Source organism: Acinonyx jubatus, chromosome B2, assembly GCF_027475565.1.
Source record: "Acinonyx jubatus isolate Ajub_Pintada_27869175 chromosome B2, VMU_Ajub_asm_v1.0, whole genome shotgun sequence".
In the NCBI taxonomy this organism is placed as follows: domain Eukaryota; kingdom Metazoa; phylum Chordata; class Mammalia; order Carnivora; family Felidae; genus Acinonyx; species Acinonyx jubatus.
Window position 1 is genome coordinate 72,395,425 of NC_069385.1, and position 10,062 is coordinate 72,405,486.

Sequence of the window (10,062 nt, forward strand, 5' to 3'; positions counted from 1 at the left end):
CTAGAGACCAGAACTAAGGCAGCATGGATCTCTAGGGCATAATTGTGATCTTCAAGTTCATGGCTCCAGGCTCTATCTGACTGCCACCTTCAGATGCTTGTCTTTCTCAGAACAAGAGGTACATATGTCACAGCTGCTGGCAACCCTTTTCATCACATATAGAGAAGCCTTGCTGTTCATTTCCAACATGCTGGGACCCTTTGCTGAACTAGTGAGCTCTGAGTACTGTGCAGGCAACATCCTGAAGATGGGCTGGGGTCACCAAATGTGCCTGCACTCACTTCTTTACCCCAAGCTAGCCCCTCTTACACAGGTTCTCCATCCCTCCCAAACCCCCATGGTCTACCTCCTCTATAATAATGGAAGCCAACACTTATAAAGAGTTTGTCATTCATTTACTCCTTATATCAGCCCTTAGAGTTAAATACTAACTCCCACATTCCACAGATGAGGAAATGGAGACACAGACAGGTTAAGTGACATCTTCAGGGTCACACAGCCAGCGAACAGCCTCCAGCATTCCAAGCCGGGTATCAGAAACTCCTTTGCATAGTTGGCATATGCTGAAAGCTAGGACTCTCTCCTCAGAAAAATGCACAAACTCATGATTCTGTATAGTTTTTTGAGGAATCCTCCTACTATAGGTCAAGTGCTTTTTATTACAGGACTCAGATACCTCAGATGTCCTCAGGGGCAGGCAGGGAATGTTGATGCGTGAAGAGACTGAATGGGAGAGAGGACAGTGGGCCCTGGATAGCACATGGACTCCCCCCAAAGCATTCTAATGAAAACAAACAAAGCAAATCCCCTGTTCTGGACCAAAAACACTCACCTGTGGGCTGAATTCAAGGATAGTACAATCAGTTCACAAATTCTGCTAGAATGCAACACAGTCCTTTGTTTGCTTATTGGCCAGCAGGTACGCAGGGTGCTCCTAATATTGGAGGAAAAGTGTGTTGAACTGCTTTTCTAGTTCAGGGCAGATCAGCAGCTTCAGCCAGACCTTCCAAATTTCAGGATCTAGAGCTGTTACGTCTTCACCCCCACCACCCTTCCAGGGATCCAGGGCCCCAGCCCCCTTCTCTTGGGCTTCTGATGGGCCAGGGATGTTTTTAGAGTGAAGTTGTCCAGGTTGGATGAATCTGATGGTGTCACTGCTACAAAGCATCATGAGCATGGAAAGGGGAAGCGGGCTCTCAGAAACACCAGATTTAGTCAGTGGCAGTTCTCAGCTCCCACATGGCTCCTGGACAAGGGGAGATGCTCCACTGTGGCTAAACAGTGCCTAGAATCTGTCTTTCTGCCTCTTCAGCCCAGTCCTCTCTTTTCTGTTCCCCTTTTTTTTTTCAACATATATATATATATATATATATATATATACACACACACACATATATATATGTTGAAAATATACATAATTGAAAAAATATATAATGTATATATTTATTTTTTAATTTATTTATTTATTTATTTATTTATATATTTATTTATTTATTTTTAGGCAATCTCTACACTCAAAGTGGGGCTCAAACTTACAACCCCAAGATCAAGAGTTGCATGTTCCACCAACTGAGCCAGTCAGGTGCCCCACTTTTCTGTTCTCCTAATCTTTCTTCTGTCTTTGTCCTTCCCCACACCAACCGTCAAGAAGTGAGACATATTTTTCTAGTCCTGGGAAAGCTGCCCTCTCTCAATACTGCTAGTGTTTTTTCTCAGTGACACTTGCTATATTTTGATATTACTGCTTTCAAGCACCTAGCATAACTTCCTTAATGGGTTTAGGCTTTTCTGAAATATGAAAGCTAGACACTATTTCTGCTTTCCACTTGGTAATGTCCCTCCCTTGAAGCAATGAATCACGGAGATTACCTGTTTAAATAGAGGGGGAAAGCTGTGGAGGGAGGAGGACAGGGCACAAGGAAAGGAAGGGAAGAAATATTGGGAGAAAAGTTTCCATTAATATTAAAATATATTATTCCACATATTTTTAGTCTGAAGACACCTTTATACTCTTGACAAACCCAAAAAACTGTTTGTGTGGGTTATATTTATTGATATTTAATGCGCTAGAAATTAAGATGGATAGAGGTGCCTGGGTGGCTCAGTCAGTTAAGCATCTGACTTCAGCTCAGGTCATGATCTCACAGTTAATGAGTTCAAGCCCCATGTCAGGCTCTGTGCTAACAGCTCAGAGCCTGGAGCCTGCTTCGGATTCTGTATCTCCCTCTCTCTACCCTTCCCCTGCTCGTGCTCTCCTCCTTCTCTCTCTCTCTCTCTCTCTCTCTCTCTCTCTCAAGTAAATACATAAATAAATAAAACATTAAACAAATATTTTAAAAAAGAAATTAAGATGGATAAATATGTAAACTACTTATTCATTTAAAAATAACAATAAGCCCATTACATGTTAACACAAATCACATGTTTATTTAAAATAACTATAATTTCCAAAACAAGCGAAAACAAACAAAAAAGATTCAATGAGAAGAATGGCATTGTTTACATTTTAGTAAATCTTTTTAACTTTTGACTTAATAGAAGGCAGCTAGGTCCTCATATCTGTTTCTGCATTCAGTGTTTTGTGCTATCACATGTCACGAGGCCTCTGGAAAACTTCCCTGTACACTCGTGAGCAAATGATAGTGAAAGAGACAAACATCTCAGTGTTGTGATGAAAACACCTAGGGGAGGACCGCACTTTGAGAACTGCCTTCCTAGATCCTGAAATACAATCAAAGAGTGCTGGAGGGCCAGTCCTGGGAGGAGCCGTGCATTAAGGTCACTGAGGGAGACCAGATGTATAATGGGTAAGGACACTCACTTTGGAGACAAGCACTTCTAAGATTGGATCCCAGCTCCTCAGCTGCCTAGAGAGTGGCCTTGGGAATGTTACTGAACTTTTCTAAACCTTAAATCTCCTATCATAAATAGAGAACAATAGTGCTTACCTTTTCCCAGCTTGTTGAAAGATATTGAAATGTTTTCCAAACTTCATTGGTCACGGCTCTTGCCAGCTCCATGTAAGACCTACACTATTATCTTTAAATTTTTTTCCATAGCCCACTTTTCAAACATAAATACCTTTTTAAAAAAAGATTTTTTTAAAAGTAATCTCTACACCCATCGTAGGGCTCGAATTCAAGATTAGCACGCTCCACCGACTGAGTCAGCCAGGCACCCCCAAACATAAATACATTTTTTTAATTGTATATCCTTACTATAAATAAGATGCAATTGAAGGTGCAATGAAAATAAAAAAGACCTTGTTGCCAGAGACAGTGTTAAGCCTAAGGCCTGCTTTCCTTTTGTAACAAAAGGAAATTAAATCCATGTTAGGGAGTCATTAGAGACCTGCACGGAAGAGACTCTAGCAGCGTGATTAGGTGCAGAGACTTAAGAAGAAATTGCTTTCTCATTATGTGACGCAATTTGACTTCTGTCTGGCCCATGCATCTAAGTCATCTCCCCTACTACCTGAAATCATTTCCTGTAACAACTCACACTTAGGAGACTGAGCTCATGCATGTAAAGCACTCAGTTCAATGCCTGCCACATGGGAAGGATTCTGCACTGTAGTTTTTGTTATCCTTTCTAATTCTTCTTTTTCTTTTCCCACATTTCAAATGACCCACGTAAGCCCATAGCAATTTGGTTGAGAACTATGATTACAATGCCTGTCTTATGTTCCCCAGGTAAGAGCATGGACTCAAACTGAGTCCTGCCACTGTAGAGCTGTGTCACCTTGAGCCAGTGACTCAACCTCTCTGTGCCTTAGTTTTCTCATCAGTAATATGGTGCTACAATGGCACCTTAATTCATAAGGTAAGAGCACATGAGTTAATGCATGTAAAGTACACAGAACATGCCTGGCAGGCAGTCAACACCACATACATATTAGCTAAGAGTGTTAGTACATTTTTCACCAGCTGAGTCTGAGAGTAGTAGTCATTTACAGGCCACTATAAAGAAGTTTTTCTCAAAGTATCAGGGTTAATGACTAGGTTTTTCTCTCACAATGCATGTGGACAGATATTTTGTAAACAGAACTAAAATGTATTACTAGAAAAAAGAATTAAAAAGTAAATATAAAATAGAAGACCACATTTTTTAGATTCAATAGACTTAATAAAGACGATCAGAGGGAAAAAAAAAACAGGAAAAAAAATGTGTAATGTGTACATTGTTCACTGAAGGCCTGAATACAGGCAATTAATAGTTGTATTTCAGTACTTTGTCATTCCACATTTGTGACAAAAAGTTATTTAAAAATAGCAATTCTACATATTAAATGCTGATTTGCATACTTGAAACACACATTTTGTTTATTAGTAGACTATTTCATGTTGTAAGTGAGCTTACTTTTTGCTTGTTAATTTCTGTAACTTAGGTTGGATAGGTAATAGCTCTATGAAGAGGGGATTATGTATCCCTAAACAGTTTCCATGTTTGTTCTAATAACATTCATAGTAGAAAAACCAGTCTCATAGAGGCAGGTGGGTGAGAGGGGGAAAAGAGGATTTTAAGCAATTTCTGCAAGCTCCAGATACTCATTTTTCACTTCTATCAAAAATGAAGCACAGGATGTTGTATATTCAACATTTATGCTCAATCTGTCATCAATGCTCAATTATCATCAGTAGTCAGCTCCAAAACTGATCCTTTGAAGTTAAATGATCTTTGATAAATAACTGAACAAGATAAACTCTGGATTTTATACATTTTGCGGTTATAATTGACAAATTAATCTTAAAATATCACATGTGGTTCTATTGGGGATGGCTAGCACGAACCTTGTGTCACATGTAACTCACCTGTTCAGTTCAACACCCGACTGTACCCTGGGTCTTGGTTTATTCAGGCTGCTATAACAAAATACCATATGCTGGGTGGCTTAAAAACAACAAATAGTTATTTCTCATAGCTCCAGAGGCTGGGAAGTTCAAGAGGGCTCACTTGTGTTTCACAGAGAGTGCCTTCTCTCGGTCTCCTCACATGGTGGAAGGGGCAAGGGTGCTCTCTGGGGTCTCTTTCATAAGAGCACTAATCTCATGCATGAGGGCTCCTCCCTCGTGACCTAATCACCTCCCAAAGGTCCCACCTCTAAACACCGTCACATTGGGGATACACAAAACTCATTATATATGATTTGGAGGGACACGAACATTCAATCTGTAGCACCCTATCAACAGACTGGTCCTCTGGAGGTGCCCTTGCATGTTGTGACAATGTCAAATTGCCAGAAAAGTTTCTAAGCCCTCACTGTTGATTTCTGTGCTTAGCAGGTTGTGGCTTGGAGCAAACCCACAGACCACACTTTGAGTAGCGCAATGCTGGAATGAGACCTGCATAACTTTAGGAGAAATACTGTGAGGTGACAGATAATGCTTCAGGTTTTTACCAAGACCATTTCCACTTTTGAAGAAAATAGCTGTCTCTTGTTCATACACCTTACATCTGAGATACTGAAGAAATTCTTGAGAACACTCAGGCAGTGAAAGTAATGTTACAAAGTGAACAGCAGAAAGAAAACTGGGGTAAAATTAATCCTTTCCTCTCAAACTGGAAATCACAGCCTTCTGTTCTTACAGACTTAGGTAGTAATTGTTAACACACACCTAGGAGCTCCATGAGGGCTGGGACCATGGAGTTCTCATCCGTAACTGGAGTATTTACCCCAGAGAGGGGTGGATAGCAATCAATCAATTTGTTGTGAGCGGATCCTAAGAAGTTTAGCCATGTTAGAACTCTGTTGGAATTCTTTGAGGGATAATCACTAGGGAAAGAAGGAACAGTTTGGCAGTATAGGAGATGTATGTACCCTTCTGTTTCTTCTTCCCACTTTCCCAACACAACACTTGGATGTGTTGTCTCCACTGAAAGCCATTCTAAACGCCACTCTTTCACAGAGCAGAAGGAAATTTGGATACAGGAATTCTCACTGACCCAGGTGGGCATTTTCAGATTGCCTAGACCCCTTTCATTTGTTCGACTTTCTCTCGCAGACGCCATGTCTTAGTTATCTTGCTATTGCTGTGACCTCACAGAGGGCCTGGCACACACCTGAGGACCATGACATGCTATTATTAGCACATCTGCCAGGGAGAGGCTAATAAGAGCAGTGTCTCAAATTAAATGTACATATGAATCACCGGGGGATCCTGTTAAAATGCAGATTTTGATTCGGTAGCCCCAGGTGTGCCTCCACATGCTCCCAGCTTTGCTCCCAGGTGATGCCAGTGCCTGTGGTCCGTGGGCCACATTTTGAGTAGCAAGCAACCAAAAGGAATAAAAGGAACTTGAACGTCTATACTTAAGCTGCTTGTTAGCAAATAAAAGATGTAGTTAATATGATGTAGGAATGATTTATTTTTAGTGATCTGCAGCTAGCTGTTTTGGAGACATGATGAAAGACCCTTTTCAGAAAGGAAAATAAGTCATGTGGGCCACATGTGATTCCATAATACTCCCTGGGAACTCACAATTGCCTTAGAATAGAAAGGTAATACCACAACAATCATCTTTTAAAGCTTGGTACTCAAGTATCAAGTTCCATGGGGAAACGAAACACAGCGAAGTAGTCATAGGACATGTTCTTTTACATCTTCCGGAACATATGCTGACACTGTCCTAAAAAAACTTCTTACTGACCACTTGTTACTTATCTCCACTGTGATGCTTTATGACATTTAAATTAATCCATCTCTTTCTCTCCAGTTTTCTTCACTACCCAAGTCACAATGTGGAGTATAAGTACACACCTTTGGGATCTTACAAACTTGGGTAACAGTCCCAACCTTGACCCATTTAGAACTATGTGACCTCAGGGATGAGCCACAGGTTCAACAGTAAAATGAGATTAACACTACTCCCTTAGGTTTTCAGTAGGATAAACTAAGAAAGCACCCGGGCCATGGTGGCATCCCTACAAATAATATTTCTATTCTCCCCAAATGTTGCCAGCCTAGGCTCTAACTCACCCATGTAAATGGGATTAAAGTGAGGCACACCCTATAACACAACTACACTGATTTGGAACCTAGATCTTGTCTGAGTTCCTTCCTAGCAGGGGGGTACAGAAGGGAGAAGGGAGGTTGGCCCAGAAACTGGACCCGAGCTCTTATGATTGGCCTATGGGCAAGAAGGTACTGGAAACTCTTCTACTACTTCAGGCTGGAGATTTTAGAGTTTGCTTTAGCATGATAATGGTAGCCATCACTTTTAAGGGTTTGCTATGTGTTAGATAAACTGGGGATGTGCTGGCTTTTAGTTTTCAGATTGGTGGCAACTAAGATGACTTATTTTTTCCAGAAAATTGTATTTTATTTTTCAAATAATTGTGATAAATGGTATTTTTGTAAAGGAATCTTCAGTCATATAAGCTAGAAAGTAAGCTTCTTTGAGGGCAAAAATCATGTCCTGTTCATCTTGTTCCCACAGACACGCTCCATGTCCCGCTGCTCAGAGGCAAACCCTGTCAAGATTGCAGACTGTCTCCTTTAAGATGGGGATAATTTCTTTGACTAAAATCAGACCACAACGGATAATTGTGGGACATAAGGTGTAGATGAAATCTAGCAGTTTCTTGGACACCCAGTGAAGCTCTAGCTTTAATATAGGACCACAGGGCTTCAAGTGACCAATAATTGGTCCCAGGTTGATGCTTGTTACCAGTGGGTGGGCCTAGAAAAGCTGCTCCGAGGGGGAGTGTTGGGCCTATTTCTTCATTTCCTTTACACCAGACAACAGTGGGCTTGCAGAGGAAGCCACCAAAGTTGGTGGAGTGTAAACACTATCCCGTTCTCTAGAAAAGCCTCATTAGGGAAGGTTTGCGGCGGTGTCATGGAAGCCCAGGACAGCAGGTACAAGAGGGAACGGGAGTCAGACCTGGACAGCGACACCAACTCTGAGTCAGGTTTAGACTCAGGCAGGGCCACAGAACTGACAACGGCTAGGGACAAACTTCAGGGGCTTGAGGTGCCTCACCAATGGGAAGGCGGTGTGTTAAGCTTTCACTGTTCATCCAATGTTTATTAAAGGTTTATTTTATGCCTGGAACTCTGTAGTGAAGAACATGCATGGCTCAAAGTGTTTCACATAGATTAACTTTGCAGACAACTCAGAAGTTTGATTTTCCTAATCTTAAATACTATCAATGGAACATTTTCCAGTGTTCTATTAGTTACACCGTTTTTGAACGGCATACTCAACAGTTTGTGCTTTACTGATGACTTGAGGTCACCATCTTATTTAGGGCTGTCAGATAAAATACAGCACACAGTAAAATGTGTTTATCAGGTAAAAACAGGTAATATTTGCGGCGTACTTGTACTGACAAGTCATTCCTTGTTTATCTTAAATTCAAATTTAACTGGGCGTCTTATATTTTTATATGTTAAATCTGGCAACCCTCCCGTAATTATATGGTGCTCTAGTAATACAGTGATGCCTCAGGTGCAGCTGGACCAATTGTCTTGACACTTCAGTGGCTCAAGGCTTTTGTGCTTTCTTAATTTTGTAGTTATTTCTTATAGTCCCTTTCTTTGCTATACAATGATTGGCTTGCTTGTTGTAGTCGCTATATAGCATCTTCAATTCCCTTTTCCCTCTTCTACTTGATTCTTCTAATTGGTTTGGGCTGGGAAATAAGATCCCAAACATGATTGACTTTTCTATAAAGTAAGAGTAAATGGTTCCTGAGTAAGGATAGAGGTAATTGACTGTACCTACTTGAGAAAAGCATGCAAATTTTAAAATAATGACTTCATAAAAACTTATTTTGATTGCCCAAAGACTATGCTGTGGTTTCTTTGAAAGTCCCTCAGGATGAGTGAATCATGGCTTATTTCCTGGACTGCGTTGTTCTTCATAGAGCACTATACAATTAGAAACGAGCCTCTGATGGAGAAGAGGTTAAAGCTAACATAAGAGAATTTGCAGTTGCGTTTTAACCACAGGATTTTGGATGTTGATCCTGAAAATCTCTAGGAAGAGTGAAACAGATACTTATTTGGCTTGAGTATTTTACAGTTAATCATGCCTTGGAGCTGGGGACTAGTCTAGGTGACCTCTTGAAATCACTCACAGATATATGGTTTTGATTAATCTATGACTATCCAATCAACTCAAAATAATGACCACATCCAAAACAATGAAACCAAAGTAAAATTAGCCATATCATATCTACAATGGAAAATATGTTTTCTAATATGTATTCCAAATACGGTTCTTAGAAGAGGTTCTGGCCAGCCTGCAAAACCTTATGTGGGAGGAATTACAATGTCTATTCTTTACTACTGCACTCATTTACACAATGATTAAACTTTTTTTTTTTTTTTTTTTTTTTGCTGTAGGCACTGCCCGTTCTGAATATAGATTCGAAGTGACTCCTAAATTAGAATTGCTATTCCTAAAGCTGAGCATATGATTACTCAAACTCAGCATGTAGAGTCAGCAAACACCTCTCCACACCTTACATATTTGCATTTATCTTTAACAACAGAAAAATTGTTTGAAAATGATTTATGATATAAAAAGGATCTTCAGGCTCAGGATGATGATATTTTATGTCATCCAGCTATGTCTACTTTTACTGGCTTTAGTCAAAGAATGACTCATCAGAATCAGATCCTGGAGAATATTTTGGGAGGTGCTAGAAAAGTCTAATACCAAGCAGAGACCAGCATCTTGGTAAAACACTTTTTCTTCAGAGGCTTCTGAGATTGTACAAATGTGGAAATACTTTCTAGATTGTCACAAAGCTATCCTAAAAATTTCAAGCCTTTGAAATTTGTTATAGGCCTTTTAGTCACAACAAGAGCAATTTTGGTCTCTGTAGGTCACTGGAGCCATTAGCTGTACTATATATTTAGATTCATGTGACCTGATTCAACTTATTAATGTTTTAAATATAGTTTTCTTTTCCTCTTGATCAACAAAATACATATGCACTTCTAAACTATGTTAAGACTTGTGGGCTTTCATGTATTGTTTTTCTTTTTAATTTTAGCCTTAAAAAGTTTGTTTTTTTCTTCAACAGCTTTTTTTCTGCCCTGAAGGGGTTGC